Source organism: Dasypus novemcinctus, chromosome 2 (genome assembly GCF_030445035.2).
Source record: "Dasypus novemcinctus isolate mDasNov1 chromosome 2, mDasNov1.1.hap2, whole genome shotgun sequence".
Classification (NCBI taxonomy): domain Eukaryota; kingdom Metazoa; phylum Chordata; class Mammalia; order Cingulata; family Dasypodidae; genus Dasypus; species Dasypus novemcinctus.
In genome coordinates this window covers 186,285,357-186,304,720 of record NC_080674.1, presented here as the reverse complement: position 1 = coordinate 186,304,720, position 19,364 = coordinate 186,285,357, and the positions used below count along the sequence as shown (strand labels likewise).

The window sequence follows — 19,364 nt, the reverse complement described above, 5'->3', positions numbered from 1 at the left end:
ATGTGGGAACCTGAGGTCAGGGTGTAGCTCTCAGTATCCAAGAGAAGCTGAAAGCCTCATTTTATTTATAAAGGCTCCCAGTGTGTAAGTGTCAGCATCTAATTTTTAAAAATTCATGTGAGCCAAACAAAAAACTTGACTGCAGGTGAAAGGTGGTTTTGGTAATAGGGTTCCTACAGGGTGCCTGACTCTCCTGGGGTGTGGAAAGTAGGGAAAGAGGCAAAGGCAAATCAGCCTGCCTCCCCTGGGTGAGGCAAGCCTTCCATTTAGGAAATTGGCACTATAATAGGATTTAACGTAATGGGATTTGCCCAGCATTATCCTTGAACTCCTTAGGCCTAGACCTGCAGACTGCTTTTTGTAGCTGAAATTGAAACAGTAAAGCAATTTATGGCATGTGGAAGGGATATCTTGGGTAACGTTTCTAGGGCTTTACTGTTTCCTGAGGGCTTTCACGATCTCGTTTGATCCAGTCTGTTAAATGTGGGTAATCCTATTTTACTGGTGGGGTGACCAAGGCTCATAGAAAAGAAGAGTCTTATACAGATGGGTAGGGGAGTGGCAAGCCTAGACCCAAGCCTTGTGAATCTGTTTCCCACCTTGCCACACAGAGTTTCAGTTAGGGAAGGAAGTGAGTATTTGAATACCACATGATCATATCTGACCTCATTGGATCTCCCAGTCAACCGTGTGAGGTCATTCTCATTTTCCCCATTCTAGAACAGAAGCTGAGGCTCAGAGGGATGAACTGCCTCGTCCAAAGACACACATTCAAGTGTTCATGACAGGTACCAAAGAGTGTCTGTGGACTCCCTGAAGTCATCTGTAAAATATTTTGTTTTCACTTTTGTCCATTTCTTAAGGTTAAGGTCCTAAACTTTTAACATTCTCAAAGAGGTCAATGATTCCAGTGGTAAAGAACCACTAACCTAAGCCGAGGTCTTTTCCGATACCAAAGCTGCCTCCACTGGATCCTGGTTAAGGCAACATCTAAGAATTAAACCCATCCTAATATGTGGGTTTGTGTCCAGGCTCTACCCTTTACTAGCTGTGAGGCCTCATTCTCCCCGTCTGTAAGATTAGGACTCAGTGATTCCACAAATATTTTTTTGGACCCTTGCTCTGACTCAGTTGCTATTCCGGGCACTGAGGATAAAGCAGTGAACAAAACAATATCCCTGCTCTCATTGATATTCTATTCAAGTGAGAGGAGAAAAACATAAACAGATATATGTCAGATGGTGGTACGTGTTGTGGAGAAAAATGAAATGGGGTAAGGGGTACAGGGTGTGTTGTCAGGGTGGGTTTGGGCCACTATTTTATGTCGGATGGTTAGGGAAGGGACTCTGATGAAGGGGGACTAAATGAAGGGAGGGAGTCGTGTGGCTCTCAAAGGAAGAGCCTTTCAAAGGCCAAGAGGGAAGAGATGATTTGACACATTTAGGGAAAGGTGAAGAATTCCCTGTGGCCCCAGGGTAAAGTGAAATCCTTGAGTTGGCCTTCCACACTTTCCTCAGTTTGACCCTATGTTCTTTCATCCTCATCTGGGTTACTCGCTCATTGTCAGTAGGTCTACTTGAGCCTTTTAAACATTTTTATTTAAAAAAAAATTTTTTTTAAGCTTAAGCAACGAGGCCAATTCATAAAACAAACACCAGTCCCTGCTCTGTGCTGGGCAGAATAGCTCACTTTCCAGAGGGAGAACTCTAAAGACAGATGTGGCAGATTGAGTTATGTACCTGGGTTTAGACTTGTTTGTACTCCACCTTCCTGTGGGTGTAAGCCCATTGTAAACAGGACCTCTTGACGATGTTTTTTTTTTTTTAAGATTATTTATTTTTATGTATTTCTCCCCCCGCCCATAGTCTGTTCTCTGCGTCCACTTGCTGTGTGTTCTTCTGTGTCTGCTTCTATTCTTGTCAGCGGCACGGGAATCTGTCTCTTTTTGTTGCATCATCTTGTTGTGTCAGCTCTCCGTGTGTGTGACACCATTCCTGGGCAGGCTGCACTTTCTTTCGAGTTGGGCGGCTCTTATGGAGCGCACTCCTTGCGTGTGGGGCTCCGCTATGCGGGGGACACCCCTGTGTGGCACAGCACTCCTTGCGCGCATCAGCACTGAGCGTGGGCCAGCTCCACATGGGTCAAGGAGGTCCTGGGTTTGAACCGCGGACCTCCCATGTGTTGGTGGATGCTCTATCCATTGAGCCAAGTCCGCTTCCCATTGACGATGTTATTTCTACTTAAAATGTGGCCCAATTGAAGCAGGGTAGACCTTGATCCAGATTGCTGGAGGCCTTACAAAGAGAAAACCGTAGGATGGAGCCAGAAGTAGAAGTCAGTGGGATCCCAGAAGAGAAAGGAGAGAACCTTGCTCTGGGATGTCATTGGAAAGCTAGGGACCCCAGGGATCGCCAGCAGCCAGTACCACAACACTGGGGAGAAAGTGGGTTTTGCTGGTATCATGATGTTGGACTTCTGGCCTCTGAAACCATGAGCCAATAAGTTCTTGTTTAAGCTAGAACTAGTTTGTGGATATTTGTGATAGTAGCTATGACAAATAAGACAACAGCTAATTCCAACAGAGTCTGAAAAATGCCATGAGATAGGCTCCCCAGGGGCTTAGGAGCATAGGGTAACTGGCTCTACTCAAGTGAAGAGGAGACATTTGAGTATTGTCTTGAAGAATGAGTAGGAGTTTGCCATGTGGATAAAAAGGAGAGATGGGGGTAGGGATACTCTGGGAAGCACTAACTACATGTAGTATCCTAGCTAGGGAATCATCATATTTTAACAGTTAAATATACTTTGCTGTGATATAAACAGAGGTAATGAGCAGCTAGTTGCAGGGCCCAGGAAGTAAATGAGTCCACCTGGCTCTGTAGGGACTGAAGGATCTGGACAGTATATGTCTTACCTAAAGGGGGCAGTTGATTGTGGCTTTGCAGGAATGTAGTCCCAATGTTGATAGAACTTCCTTTTTTATTGAACTATATTTTTATATAGCAGGATTCCCCCTATTTAGTGTACAGTTCAGTGAGTTATGACAAAAGTATACAATTGTGTGACCACCACCATAATCGTGACATAGAGCAGTTCCACCACCCTCAAAATTTCTTCATGCCCCTTTGTGTTTTTTTTTTCTTCCCCCTTTGTAATCAACCCTTTACACTACCATTAGACCCTGGCAACTGCTCTGTTTTCTGTCCCTATAGTTTTGCCTTTGCAGGATCGTAATCTATAGTCTCTTCAGTCTGGCTTCTCTCACTTAGCATAATGAATGCATTTAAGTTACATTCATGTATATGAGTCATTCATTTCTTTTATTGCTGGGGAGTATCCTATTGAATGGATGTATCATGGTTTGTTTTTCCACTCCCCAGTTGAGCGCCATTAGCGTTGTTTTTCAGTTTTGGGTAGTTACAAAGAAAGCCACTATAAACATTTGTATGTAGGTTTTTGTTTGAATATGGTTTTCATTTCACTTGGGTAAACCTAGGAGTGGAATTTCTGGGTCATATGATAAATATATATTTAACTTTATAGGAAACCACCAAATTGTTTTCCCAAGTGGCTACATTCCCACCAGCAATGTGTGAGAGTTTCAGTTACTCTCTATCTTTGGAAGCACTTGGTATTGTCAATGTTTTTTTTAAGACCAGACCATTCTATTAGGTATGTAGTGGTAGTTCTTTTTTTTTTTTTCTTGTGTGTGTGTGTGTACACATATTTTTAAATTAAATGTTTGAAAACTACATATAAGTATTTTGTATGATTTCAGTCTTTCTGAATTTCTTTGTGGCTTTCTTTGTGGCCTAGCATGTGGTCTATCTTGGAGAATGATCCGTGTGTGCTTGAGAAGAATGTTTATCCTGTTTGGGTGTAATGTTCTATATATGTCTATTAGGTCCAGATCCTCTAATATATTGTTCAAAGTCTTTGTTTCTTTATTGATTCTCTTTTGAGATGTTCTATCCAATGGTGATAGTTGTGTATTAAAGTCCCCCACTATAATTGTAGAGGCATCTATTCCTTCACTTAGTTTTTCCAGTGTTTGCCTCACATATTTGGAGACACCCTTATTAGGAGCATAAATGTTTATGATTGTTCTTTCTTCTTGAAGGATTATCCCTTTCACTAATATGTAGTGTCCATCTTTGTCTCTCACAATTGTTTTGCATTTAGAGTCTATTTTGTCTGATATTAATATAGCTACTCCTGCTCTTTTTGGTTATTGTTTGCCTGTAAGATTGTTTTCCAGCCATTCACTTTCAATCTCCCTAAATCCTGGGTCTAAGATGTGTTTCTTGTAGACAGTATATAGATGGGTCATATTTCCTTATCCATTCTTCCAATCTGTGTCTCTTGACAGGTGAGTTTAATCCATTGACATTCAGTGTTATTACTTTCAAGGAATTACTTATATTAGCCATAGTCTTTGGATTTGTTTGTCATATTTTTTTTTCTTTTTGTCTTTTTAGTTGTTCTTACACTCTCCTCCAACTCTGTCTCTCCTGTTTTTTTCTTTCCTCCTGCAGAATTTCCTTTAGTATTTCTTGAAGGGCAGGTTTCTTGTTGGTATATTCTCTTAGTTTCTATTTATTTGTGAATATTTTGAGCTCTCCATCATTTTTGAATGCTAGCTTTGCTGAATAGAGTATTCTTGGTTGGAAATTTTTTTCTTTTACTATCTTGATTATGTCATACCACTGCCTTCTTGCCTCCATGGTTTCAGATGAGAAATCAGCACTTAATCTTATAGAGCCTCCTTTGTATGTGATGGTTCTCTTTTCTCTTGCTGCTTTTAGTATTTTCTTTTTGTCTTGAGCACTTGATAATTTGACAAGTATATGTCTTGGGATAGGCCTGTTGGGATTTATGCTGTTTGGGGTGCGTTGTGCTTCCTGGACATATACATCCATCTCCCTCAATAGGTTTGGGAAGTTTTCAGCCATTATTTCCTGCAACACCCCTTTTGTCCTCTTTCCCTTCTCTTCTCCTTCTGGAATGCCTATAATGCGTATGTTTGTGCGTTTGCATTGTCATTCAGGTCCCTAAGTCCCTACTGGATTTTTTCTTTTTATCGATCAATTCTACTCTCCGTTTGATTTCAGGTGTACTGTCTTCCACATCACCATTTCTTTTCTCTTCAAATCTGCTGTTATTTGCTGAGAATATATTTTTCATTTCTTGAATTGTGCTGTTCATCACCATCATATCTGTTATCTTTTTGTGTATGATTACAATTTCTTCTGTATGCTCTCCAAGTGTTTTCTTAATATCCTTAATTTCTTCCTTCACGTCATTAAATTGGTCCATGATATATGTTTTGAGAGCTTTGATTAGTTGTTTGATGTTCTGCTCCTCTTCCTGGTTTTCAGTTTGTTCATTGGATTGGGCGGTGTTTTCCTGATTATTGGTTTGGTTTGTAGTTTTTTGTTGCTGTCTGGTCATCATTTTATCTTGATGGGTTTATTCAGTTGATTAGCTTCTACTTTTAGTCTCTGGGTTTAGTTAGTTGTTTTTGTGTGCATGTTAAGTCTTCTCTTTGTCACTTTGTTCTTCTTATTCTATTTCCTTGTTTTTGGTTAAGTTCCCTGCAGGGTCCCGAAACAGACTGATCTGGCAAGATTCTGACCCCACTCAGGTGGTCCTTTACAGGAGAGATTACGAGGTGTACTCACGCAGACGCCATCTTGCCCCACCGCTCCCTTGGTAGTTCATTATTTTGATTTGTGTTCCCTAATGACTAATTATGTTGAGCATCTTTTCATGTGCTTATTGCCATCTGTATATCTTTTTTTTTGAAGATTCAGATCTTTTGTCCATTTAAAAAATTTTTTGTTTTTTTTATTTTTTTAAAAAGATTTACTTATTTACATTATTTTTCTTTATTTATTCTCCCCTCCCCCAGATGGTTCTCTCATCTACTTATTGTTTGCTCGCCTTCTCCAGGAGGAGAACCACGCCTGCTTCCCTCTTATTGAGTTTTGAGGGTTTTTTTTAACCACTTAATTGAGATTCAATTCACTTATCTTATAATTTATTAATTTAAAGTGTGTAATTTTTAGTATGTTCATATATTAACATTTTTATAATATTCATAGAGTTGTACCTATCATCAGAACCAATTTTAAAATATTTTTATCATCTCAAAAAGAAACTTTGTACCATTTAGATATCACCCCTTGATCCCCTATACTACCCCACCCAGTCCTAAGGAACCACTAATCTACTTTTTTGTTTCCATGGATTTGCCTATTCAGGGCATTTTATATAAATGTAATCATTTAATATGTGGTCTTTTGTGACTTGAGGGTTCTTTATATAGTCTGGATACAATTTATATAGTCTGGTTACAATTGATACATATATCAATCGGATATATGATTTGCAAATATGGCCTCCCAGTCTGTGGCTTGTCTTTTCATTCTCTTGACAGTGTCTTTTGAAGAGCAGAAGTTCATGATTTTGATGAAGTGCAGTTTATCAGGTTTTTTGGAGGGGTCCTTCTTTTAGTGTTGTATATGAGAAATCTTTGCCTAATGCAGCATGGTCAGAGAGATTTCTTCTGTTTTCTTTTAGAAGTATTTTTTTCTACGGAGGCCAGAAATCTATTTTTCATGTAAAAATTCCAGTTTGCAAGTGTTTTAAAAAGAAAACATGTCTGTGGGCTAGCAAATAGCTTATATTTGGTCATTTTTTGGTTTATATAAAAATATAAAACAAACATAGGAAACATATGAACATAAACATATGAAAATAGTTTCATATGTTATAATTTAATGCTCTTTTCAGCTTGTTAAATTATAGGCAATCACCTGAGTTACAGACTTGTGCTTGGCACAGAATCACAGCTTATGCTGTCGTCCCCCACCTCCAGTCAAGTTCCGTGAGTTTGCTAAGCCATCCCTAAACAAGGCCTAATGAGGTGAAGCAGCTTGCCTGAGGACACACAGCAGGACTCCACTTAGACTCATGGATTATAAATTTAGTGCAAAGGTCACCTGGCTGTGTGCTTTCCAAAACAGAGAACTGCACAAACATTTTACTTCTACTTGATATTTTAAATGTGTTTAACTATTTAAACATTGTAACACATGCAACAAGAACCTTTAGATATGTTGCATACTAAATTTTAACATTTTGGAGATCCCTAGGACAGTTTTATTATTATTTTTTTTAATGTCATGTCTTAACTCTGTTGTGTGCAGGCTTGATACTACAGTCTCTTTTGCTATGTCTGGCCTTTACATAAAGAGAACATTCGCTTTGCAAGACAAGTTTTTAAATATGGCTAGCATTACAACTCCTATTCTTTGCAATCTGGGATTTTCTTGGTATTTGCAACTTTAAAAAGGAGAGGGCTTACATCTCTGGTATAAGCAAAATTTGAGTTTTGAAGTAATTATACCATCTCTTCATATCTTCAAGATGTAATTTTACATTTCTGCATTTTAAAAAGGACAGGGCTTGAAAAAGTCAGTACTGAGGTTGAAACATGACTGCATCTGACATCCATTTCTAATTTCCTATTCTTTTTGATCCATCAAACAATCTCCTTGTTCTTAATGATTGACCTTATAATAAGTAAATGTTACAGAGTTTGTGGCAGAGGTACCAAATCTTTGTGCCATTTTCCTCTTCCTGCAAGAGAAGGTTACATTGCCCAACATCCCTTGCATTTGGATTGAGGTGAGTGACTGGCCATTGGGAGGTAGGTGGAAGTGGTGTATGTTCTTTCTAACCCCTTGAGCAAAAGCCAGGGTTTTATTGTGGCAGGATCACCAGATGGCAGGAGGCCAGGTCTCTGAGTCATTGGTTGGGAAAGATGGAGGAAATCCGTCCCGAAAAGCCTCAGACTTGAACAGTGACAAGAGAAGGAAATAAACTTTTGTGTGTTAAACCATTGACATGTTGGGTTTATCTGTTGTAATAGCAAATCCTTGCCTATCCTGACTAATAAAGAATTAAACTAATTAAAAAAATTTTTTTTAACATTTTCTGTACTTATATCAATACAAGTATGGTGTATATATATATATATATTTTTTTTAAGATTTATTTTATTTATTTATTATTTCTCCCCATCCCCTTGTTGTTTGTACTTGCTGTGCCTGTTCTTCTTTGTGACCCTGGGAACTGAACCTGGGACCTCCAATGTGGGAGGGAGATGCCTAATCGCTTACGCCACCTCTGTGACCTGCTTTGTTGTGTCTCATTATGTTCTTCCTCCTTTGTCTCTTGTTGTATCATCTTGTTGTGTCAGCTTGCTGTGCCTGCCATTGCGTCAGCTCGCTGTCTTGCCTATTTTCTCTAGGAGGCACCGAGAACCTCTCCTCCCTGCTTTGTTGTCTCTCATCATGTTTTTTTTTCCCCCTTAATGTCTCTTGTTGCATCATCGTGTTGTATCTGCTTGTCACGCCTGCCCATTATGTCATGCCAGCTCACTGTCTTCTTTAGGAGGTACCGGGAACCAAACCAGGGACCTCCCAAATGGTAGGCAGGAACTCAATTGCTTGAGCCACATCCACTTCCCTAAATAAAATTTCTAATAAAACATAGCTCTTATCTGTTCTACATGCGGTTCTATTTATTATTTATTGAAAAGTAAAAAATGTTCTGCTACTGTAAAAGATTTCAGCATCAGTGATTGAACAAACCAAAAAGAAAAAAAATATATATATATATATAAAAATAAAACACAAACAAAACAAAACATAAAATCAGGGATTGAGTCTGATATCCTAATCTTGCAGGTGGGAAATGCAAGGGCCAGAGAGAAGTGGCTTGTCCAGGGTCACAAAGCTGAGGCAGGGCTAGAATCCAGGGACGTCTGTAGTTTTAGTTTGCCCCTTCTTTTTGGTAATAAAAGTTGAATTATCCCACCTTCACACTCAGGCCTTGTGCTTCAGGTGGGACACATCCTCATCCCTCAGCTCTATTCCCTGGCCTTGATGATTAGCTCAGTGATGGACATATGACCTAGTCTGGACCAGCCAGAGAGAATCCCTGGGTTTTTGCTAGAGCTACCAGAAAATAGCCACCTTCTTGAGTTGCTGACCCAATAGAATATAAATCTTGAGTTGTTGGGGGTTATCTTAGTATAGCTAGGGAGAACCTGGTTGAGAATTAAGCTAACACAGGGAAAACAAGACTTAAGAGATGAAGAGACAGATGATGCTTGATGGTTTGAGCACCTGGATCCAGCCATGCCTGAAGTCTGCACTTTTTTTTTTTTTAAGATTTATTTATTTAATTCCCCCCCCTTCCCCAGGTTGTCTGTTCTCTGTGTCTATTTGCTGCGTCTTGTTTCTTTGTCCGCTTCTGTTGTCATCAGCAGCACGGGAAGTGTGGGCAGCGCCATTCCTGGGCAGGCTGCACTTTCTTTCGCGCTGGGCGGCTTCTCCTTACGGGGCTCACTCCTTGCACGTGGGGCTCCCCTACGCGGGGGACACCCCTGCATGGCGCGGCACTCCTTGCGCGCATCAGCACTGCGCATGGGCCAGCTCCACACGGGTCAAGGAGGCCCGGGGTTTGAACCGCGGACCTCCCATGTGGTAGACGGATGCCCTAACCACTGGGCCAAGTCCGTTTCCTGATGTCTGCACTTTTAATCACATAAGCCAATAAATTTCCTTTTCTGTTTAGATTGATTTTCTATCGCTTGCAACTGAAACTACCCTAACTTATATATGCTCTTTGGCGCTTTTTTCACTAAAGGGAAGGATTTAATGTATTTTTCTACTTTGTGATGAAGAAATGGAGGCCCAGAACATTTGTAATCAGGTGCATCAAATCTCACAGGATTGAAGGCTTGGTGACCCCCCTTTTGCCTTGGGAATGCCCCACACATGAGCCCTTCCTTGCTTCTAGCCCCCATCCTGGTGCAGACATACTCCATCCCAAGCTTCATCAGGAAGTGTAAACACAATGTCTACCAAAGAGTAGGTGCTAAAACATTGTGAAAATAAAGCCGGGAAGAATACCCCCAACAAGAAAATGTGCAAAGCATGTGAAGAGGCAGTTCGTAGAAAAAAAGAAATATGAATGAAAATCACCTAAAAGATGCTGAATCTCACTAATAATTTTAGAAATACAAATAAAAATGAGATCATTTTCACCCAGGGTTTCCTAACACTTGGTGGAAGGAAGGTAAGAAGAGACCCTTTTCCGAGAACAAGTTGGTAATGTCTGTTAAAGGTGAAAAATGCACAAGCTGTTTAATCTTCTGTTTAGAATAGATTCTACAAATAAATGCCATCAACTATGCAAAGATGCAAAAGTAGAAGGATGTTCAGTATAGTATTATTTATAATAGCAAATAACTGGAAACAAATGTCTATCAAAAGGGGACAATGAAATTGTCGTAAAATTTTTGTGGGTGATGATATGTATAACATTGTGATTATACTCAAAGCCATTGATCATACACTTTGGATAGATCATGTGGTATGTGAATATATCTCAGTAAAACTGCTTAATAAACAAATAATTGTGCAAGAATAGCCAGAAATAACAGCTATGTACAGAAGGGGAAACAGAGATGGAGAGGTGAGGAATTTTCCTGTCAGTTTTTTTGTTTTGTATTATTATTGAAAAGATGAAAATGTACTAATAATGATTGAAGTGATGAATGCACAACTATATGCTTATATCAAATACCACTTTGGATGAATTGTATGCTTTATTAATATGTATCAATAAAATGGATTTGTTAAAAAAGGGGGGGGGCACTGTCTACATCCAAACCATGGAATGAAATCTAGCTGTTAGAATGAGGAGGCCCCATATGTGCCAGGGTGTACCATCGTTAGGGAGAACAGAATGTGTGACATGATGTTATTTGTGCAAACAAAAGCTAGATCTCACCAAAGTGAAACTGAAGATAAACTGGGGAGCAGGATTAGGGGGTTGGAGGACTGTCATTTTCAATTTAACTCTTCTTCACAATTTGATTTTTTTAAACTTATGAACATGTATTACCTTACAATTTTGTTTATTCATTTGAATACCTACTAGCAATCCCACGGTAAAAAAAAATTCAAAAGCACAAAGGGGAGGGGTACAGTTTACTAGCTCCCCTGTTCAGCTAACTGATAGAAAATTAATTTATTCCTAGCATATATATATATATTACTCGGAAGGAGAGGGAGGAGGAGAAACAAGTGATTGGGATCAGGGGCCACTGGCAGCCGCTGTTCCGTGGCCAGGTGAGGGTGTGTGGCCCTTCTGTTTGGAAACGGCTTCCCGAGCCTGGTGAGGTTCTGGCAGACTTGTGCAGATGCCCTGCCTCCGCTGCTCGGCTGTGGTTCTTCCAGGTCTGTCTCCTGTACCCCAGATCTCAGAGAGTGAGGTACAAGAGTCCCCCAGGGGCTGGCCCCCTTCCTGCCAGCTCCCCTCAGGCCAGGTCTGCCTGGCGGTTGCCCAAACTCTCATTAGAGGAGACGAGTCTGTCTGCAAATATTTATCCCTGCGCAGCTGCGGGCTGAGTGGAGGCCACGGGTGTGGGCTGCGTTGTTTACCCAGTGCTGAGCAGGGCTGTGCGGCCTGTTTGCCAAGTTTCCTTCCTGCCCTGGCTTGGATGCCCAGGAGGAAGCTGGGGGCAGGGGGCGTGGTATGCCAGGTGGGAGCTGCCTCCCTGTCAGCCAACCCTGCCCCCAAAGGTCTCCAAATACTGTCCAGACCCCTGACACTGCCCACAAAGGCCTACGAGCTCAGCCCTTGCTTTCCCCGCAGCTCTGGCTCTGATGCACAGCAGCCTTCCTCTCTGCTCTTCGCTGGGGGCTGGGTCGCTGTTTCCCACCTCTTCCCTAGCTGATTCCTGCTCATTCTTGGGTCTGAGCTTTACTGCCTCCCTGCCCACCGCCTACTCCACAGTGGTTAGGCACCCTGTTGGTTGTTGCCATGGACCCAACCTGGCTCGTGGCAATTATTTCCTTATTTATTCACGCTTACCTGGTTAATGTTTATCTTTCCTACCAGACTCCGGAAGGGCAGGGACCTGGGTGGTTTGGTTTACCACTGTTTTCCTCACATAGGGCCTGACACATAGTAGGTGCTCACCAAAAGCTTGAGTGAAGCCAGACAGAGGGAACTGTGAGCAAAGGCAGAAAGGCATGGTGGGTTGGGAGGAGGGTGAGAATGTGGGGGAGAGTGGGAGACCCGAGGCTGGAAAGTAATGTGAGCACCCCACCCTCACTGCCCCCCACTCCGAAAGGCCTTGAATATCACACCAAGGAGTCTGGATGTTATCCAGCCAGCAGTGAGAAATTGTTGGGAGGCAAAGGACATACAAATAACAAATGAAAAAATGAAAACCCAGATCCTTCAAGTTCAACAGTATAAATTCTGAAGTCCTTACAGTGGCCTCCAAGGCTCAGCATGGCCTGTTCTCCCAATCACTCCCTCACCAAACACATCGGCCTCCTTGCTATTGCTTAAACAGCACAGGCATACTCCAGCCCATAGGACATGCTGCTGTGGTTAAATCTTCGATATCATGGCTTATCTCCTTTGCCTAAATCTTGGCCTCCATTGTCCCCATTACCAGAGAGGCCTTCCGTGACGGCCTAAATGAAAGAACCTCGCTCCCAAGTGTCCTTATCCTGTTTCATCTTCCTCTACAACCTTTAGGTGTTTATTACTCCAACCATCTGACAGAATGTGGCTGTTTGTCTGCTGTCTGTCCCCCCACGGGCTGTCAGCTCTATGGAAGTGGGAAGGCCACCTCTCTGGTACACTGCTGTATCCTCAGCCTAGGACAAGCACCTGTAGGCTCCATGAATACTTGGTGAATGAACGAATGAATGAGTGAATGAATGCACCGTTAGGCCTGGTCCTGTAATGATGTTCATCATAGCTTGCGTGGGCCCTCCAGTCCTTCCCTGTTTTCAAAGCCTGCGCACAGCCATTTGCTCCTTTGATCTGCACATCAGCCAGATGGGGAGTGCAGGGCAGGGATTATTATCCGCCTTAGAAAGTGATTATTTATGGCACGAAAACATCATGATCACATGGACAGAAATCAGAATGAAATGCCCACAGGCTGATGATGTCAACAAATCAATTTTTAAAATCTGATGTGCAGGCACTGTGGCAGCGGAAAAAGCCAGCTTTGTAAGCCAGGCTTCCCTGAGTTCATATCCCTGCTTAGCTATTGACTTGCTCTGTGACCTGCAATTCAGTCCCTTTTTTGAGCCTTGGCTACCCCTTCTATAAGATGGAGATGACATTCCCTCAAATAGGTATACTGCAAAATGCATTTTAATGTTGGTGCTTCTTGGGTCACACCATCCACTATATCTCCTTTCTGAATAGAGTCGTATGCTTTGTTGATCAGTCTACTATTTCTGGATATGAGAATGGTAGCTGCCACTTACTGAGTGCTTGATCCTGCTGTGTACCAGGCCTAGTACTTGTGTATTCATGCTCTCATTTAATCTTCATTTAACCCCAGGACACAGGTACTGTTAACACTCCCATTTTGCAGATGGGGAAAGAGAGGCTCAGAATGGGGTAGGCAGTTTACCCAAGGCCACACAGTCCATCCTAAATGGAGGAGTAGAGTTGGAAGCCAAATTGTTGAACCTGAGAGCTTTAAATCACTTGTGTTCTAGAGGGGTTTTTTCCCCCCACCCCATTTTACAGATGAGAAAAATGAGGCTCAGGGACACCAATGAACTTTCCCAGCAACACCAGGCAGAGCTGGGATGAGACAGAAACCAGATCTTTGAATTCTTGCCCTGTGGTATACTCTAGCCCACCCCTTTGCACCCTGGGACAGTGTCCACATGTCTCGTTTCTCCTGAACTGGGCACAGTAAGTGGCTAAGAAGGGAGTAGCCTTCTAGTCTCAGCCACATCATCAACTGAAGGTTTGAGGACAGGGGAAAAAAACATTAGTGAGCAGAGGAAACCTATTTCTACTCCAGAAACTGCTTTTCTTTCCCTTCCTGCTCTCCCCACTTCTTCCTTTCCCCAAAGCTCTGTACCAATTAATCAGCAGACATCAGAGGCTCCAGCTGGGACCAAGTGGGCTGGACCCATTAGTGCAGAATGACAATATATTAAAAAAAAAAAAGACACATGCAATGATTCGGGGCAGGCGTCCTTGTAGGGCTGGCGCAGCAGTCCGTGTGGGCAAAGGAACCATGGTCAGAAGCAGAGAGGAAACAGTGCAGAGAGGTGGAAAACCAGGCTGGGTCCCCAAGATGCTGGTATGAAGAGAAGGGCAAGGCAATTCTAACTTGGGCAGTTGCCCTGTTCTCTTACGCAGTCTGACTTGTCCCTCCTGCCTGCTTGGGAGGGACCTCCATGCGGCTGTGCAAGAAGTAAATAAGTAATCCAGGGACTGTAACAACGCTCCACCCCAGTACAGGTCCCTGTCGCCTGGTGGCCTTTACTGTTGGATGGTCTGGCGCCAAGTCCCCGCGCCATCAAGACTCAGGGTGTAGCTTTCAGCAAATTGCTCCATCTCTTTGGGCCTTCATCTGCACTCTGCAAAAACAACAGCTTGTCTCTCAGGGCTGGCGAGAGGATTATGGATGTGGACATGGTTTGTAGAAAGAAAGTAGACCAGAGGGCTGGGAATGGCATCTTAGCATTCTTCTCACCAGCAGTGGGAAACATCAGTACTCCACGTTGGACTTTTTTTTTACGTTGGGACTTAAAAGTTGGTGGCTAGCATATATATCGGCACAATGGCCGTATCTATCAATGCTATGCCAAAACTGTTGTGTGGAGATATTAAGATGTGAAACAAAGTTGCAGAATGCGGAAAAATATTTGATGAAAATTAGTAAAGATGTGACTTTTTTATTCCTTTTTAATTTATTTTTTATTTCTCTCCCCTTCCCTGCCACCCCCCCCCCTCCCCCCCGCCCCAGGTTGTCTGCTCTCTGTGTCCATTTGCTGTGTATTCTTCTGTGTTTGCTTGGATTCTTGTCAGCGGCACCTGGAATCTGTGTCTCTTTTTGTTGCGTCATCTTGCTGTGTCAGCTCTCCGTGTGTGCGGCGCCACTCCTGGGCAGGCTGCTCTTTTTTCGCGCTCGGGGGCTCTCCTTACACGGCGCACTCCTTGAGCGTGGGGCTCCCCTATGTGGGGGACACTCCTGCGTGGCACGGCACTCCTTGTGCGCATCAGCACTGTGCGTGGGCCAGCTCCACACGGGTCAGCAGGCCTTGGGTTTGAACCTTGGACCTCCCATGTGGTAGGTGGACACCCTATCGGTTGGGCCAAATCTGCTTCCCAAGACATGACCTTTTTGAAAGTGAGGCATAGCTGTTGTTTGAGAGGTCAGTTGGCTGTGAAGTTCCTTCCTGAGGGCTCATGCCATGAAGTTAATTTTGAAAAACTGGTGATGAGAATCAACCAGAAAAGCCCTTCATTTTACAGACATGGAAAGGAAACGTACACAAGTGATCTGTTTTTATTAAGACATTGATTTTTTATTTTGTAAAGGGATAATGAAACAACCTTATGCAGATTAATTGTAGATAAAATTCAAACCTTTTCTGTTAACACTACCCTGGAGTCACAAGCTATTAACAATTTGGTAAAGGTGAGAACTTAGTAAATATAATGCCACTTTAAAATTCTAGTTTGAATAAATTTGAAATGTGTGTAAAAAAACAAAAAACTTTTGGAGACCAGAGGAATCAAATCAGGCCCGTATTTCAAACAGGGAGCCTTAGAAATAGAATTTGCTTGTTTGCTAGGCTAGTCATTTCTTTGCCCACTCACTCTAGGTATCACTCATTCATTCATTCATCATTCATTCATTCATTCATTTATACATTTACTGAGCCCCTCCTGTGTGACCAGCCACTGGCTTAGCACTGGGGATAAAGAGGTGAATGGGGCCCAGTTCCTACTTTGGAGGGCCTCACGGTCTAGCGGGGAAGCCAGTTGGAGAGAGAATCATTATTACACAGGGCAAGGAGGCTGTGGTTTTCAGGCGCTGTGCAGCCTGGATTTTCTCCAATACCCTTGTTTCAAATCCACTGTCTCCCGGTTCTCATTAACACTTTTCTTATCCCCCTCATGTGTTTTTGCATCAGGAAATGTGGCCAACACCCGTGGTGTTATTTGGTGCCGGGGAAGTGGAATCACTCAGAACAGGACAGGGTATGCCAAGGCAACGAACATCCCCAGCCCCGGGGAACACAGCGTCTCTGCCTGGAGGACACAGTGTGGTTGAGGAGATCCGAATGGAGAAGAGGACAGTGCAGCTGGCCTTAAGTTGAAGGAGGAGTTTGCCAGGTGGCCTGGGAGTGGGACAGCAGGACATCATTTATTCTAAAGGTACTTATTGAGTACCTGCTATGTGTCAGACACTGTCCTAAGTGAGGGGATACAACTGTGAATGAAATACGAAAATCTCTGCCCTTAAGGAGATGACTTTCTAGCAGAAGGTGACAAGTGCTCTGGCCAAAAATGAAGCAGAGCAGTGATGGGGGTGCTTGCCACTTTATGGTGGGTGGTCAGGCAGGCCTCAGTGATAAGATGCCATTTGCACAGAGACCTGAACGGGGCAAGGGAGTGAGCTAAATGGATATTGGGTGGAAAAACATTGAAGGCAGAGGGAACAGAAGTGCAAGGGCCCCGAGGTGGAAGAGCACTTGTGGGATTCTAGGAGCAGTAAGGAGGCCAGAGCTGCAGGGGGAGTGGTGGGAGATGAGGTTAGGGGGTTTTAGGACTCAAATCATGTCCCCCACAAAGATACATTCAAGTCCTAACCTCTGGTCCCAGGGGTCTGAAGCCATTTGTAAATGGGATCTTTGACGATGCTATTGGTTAAGTGAGGCCAATATGACTGGAGTCCTTGGACGCAGAGGAAATTTGGGCACAGAAGTAGAAGACAGAAGGAGACAGGTGGCCATGTGATGGAGGCACCACCAGAGGTCTACAGATTTCAGAGAAAGCATGGCTTGCCAGCGTCTTTATCTTGGCCTTCTAATTATCCAGACTGTGGGCCAGTACATTCCTGCCATTTATGCCGTGTCTGTGGTATTTGTCACAACAGCCCTGGCAAAGTAAGACAAAGGGCCATGGCAGCATGGGCTCAGGTCATCCAAGGACTTGTGAGGTGGGCTGCCGGATAAAATACAGGATGGCCTGTTCAATTTGAAGTTCAGATAGACATAAAATAATTTTGTAATGTAAGTATATCCCAAGCAAACTTACCTTCCTCTGAAATTCAAATTGAACTGGGCATCCTATATTTTTATTTGCTAAATCTGGTGCCTCTACTTGGGGATTTTCATAAGATGTTGGCTTTGCTTTGAGGTGGAAGCCACTGGAGAGTTCTGAGCAGGATCTGACTAGTTTTAAAGGGATCCTCATCCTCTGGCTGCTATGTTGTGAATAGACTACCGGGTAAGGCAGAAGCTGGAGTTCCCATTCAGAGACTACTGCAACAGTCCAGGTGAGAGAAGGGATGGGGGCAGCTGGGTGGCAGGGTGGGGTTGCCGAGGAGGACTCTGGATGTGGTTTGAAACTAGATGGACACCATTTGCTAATGGTTTGCACATGGGGAGGGAGAGAAACAGAGTAGTCGAGGATGACCCCTGGGTTTTCAGCCCAAGCAACTGGAAACATTGAGAAGGTTGCAGGAGGAGCATACGTGTGCACTTGTGGGCATGCAAGTGTGCATGTGTGTGTGTGTGTGCATGCATGTGTGCATGTGTGTGTGGCTCTGGACACATTGTTAAGTGCCTTCTAGACTCCCAGGAGGTTACATGGTGTGGGCAGGTGGATACATGGGCCTGGAATTCAGGGGAGAAGGCTGGAGTGGACTCCAGTTGGGAGTGACACCAGTGTAGCTGTCACTGAAAGCCACCAGACTGGCCGAGAGCCCCACGGAGGTGTGCAGTTCAAGAAGCCATCCTACTCCAAGCATCTGCAAAGGCCTGGAGGCCCTCAAGGTCCCGGTGTTATGGGGACACCATGCAGGGTTGGGCGTTCATCAAGCAGCGTGGACATGGGGATTGGAGTGTCCTTGACCAAGGAGCCTGGTCTGGGTCTGTCAGCAGGAAGCCATGGAGGGGTGGCAGCAGGGGAGGGATGTGGTCAGATCTCCGTGTTATAAAGGCCTCTCTGGGAGAGAGTGGGGCTGGGAGAGCATGAGGAGACTGTGGCACCCACCCAGGCGAGAAGTGGGGAGGGTGACCCAGGGTGGCAGCTGGGGGACGGGACCGGAGACAGCAGGAGGGAGGGTTTCTGTGGGGGGGCAGAAAGTGGGTGTCCAGAGCCTCTGGGTGGCTCTCACCCGAAGCCTGTGGGGGGCAGGGAGGGCGGCGGCTGTGTTTGTCTCAGAGGAGCACAGAACAACTCCCCACCCCCACCCACAGCACCCCAAGGCCGCTGTGCTTGTTAGCCAGGAACACTCCTCAGAGGGAACATATGTGGTGTTATTTTTAGGTGATTAGCCGCACGTCGTGGAGCGTTTGTTTGCCAGTCGTTGGTAAACAAAAGCCATTTGTCAAAATGAGATGTTGCAGCCTCGTCCTCCCCTCGCAGGCCAGTTGCTGCGCTGTGAATTCCTGTTGTATCAGCAGCGAGGCTAATTAGAGCCGCGACTCCTGAATCATAATGGCTGCGTTTAGGGAGAGGTTCCTGAGTGCCAGGAGCCCGGCAAGCGTGCGCCCCTAGAAGCCCCACGACACCCACAGGCGCATCTCTTTGGTCCCAGTTTTGGAGGCTGAGAAACTGAGGCTCCGGGAGGTGGAGTAGCTTGTGCAAGGCCCTGCAGCTGGGAAGTTGAGGCTCTGGGGGCCCTAGAGGCCGAGATGGGTCAGAGGGCTGCTCTGTTCAGGTTGAACACACCCTCTTTCCCCACCCCAAGCGCAGGAACTCTGCAAAGTCACCATGGGGCAGCTTAGGTCATTGGACTGTCACTCCTTATACTGAGCCCAGATCTGGTCACTCTGTTTCTTCACTTCTGGGTCTTGCTGACCTTTTGGGTCCCTAGGTAAATGAGGTCCCCTGCTCAGGAGGAAGGAAGGCAGTGAGCTTGAGGTCCGTCTCTGCCCCTCAAGGACAGTGTCTGATCTTGGGCAGTTCTCTGAGATGAGGCATGCAGGGGGTTTATGCTTCATAATGCTCTTGAGATTAATATCTTTGGGAAGGAGGGACCAGAAGCAGGACTGGGGAAAGGAAGAGGCCAACCTTGGATACACTCTCAATGGAAGGCTCAGCCAACCCCGTGGGGAGTTCCGCGGATGGATGGCTCTTCAGGGGCTGTCTGTGATGGGGTCCTCGTGGCCACATGGACAGCAGTGCTCCAGCTCCAAACTCTCGTCCCAGTGTCTGCTTCCTTGACCCACTTATGTTACCAACTGTAGCAGCCTGGGTTCCCAGGAAGT

General features: G+C 44.4%; 1 long non-coding RNA gene across 1 annotated transcript; it reads left to right on the top strand.

Annotated features, from left to right (window-relative positions):
- On the top strand, window positions 1-18,051 carry LOC131274765 (uncharacterized). The gene is made up of 3 exons (XR_009182042.2): window positions 1-788; window positions 16,059-16,302; window positions 17,287-18,051. It is a non-coding gene; the product is annotated as an uncharacterized lncRNA (long non-coding RNA).
- Window positions 18,052-19,364: the final 1,313 nt, after the last annotated feature.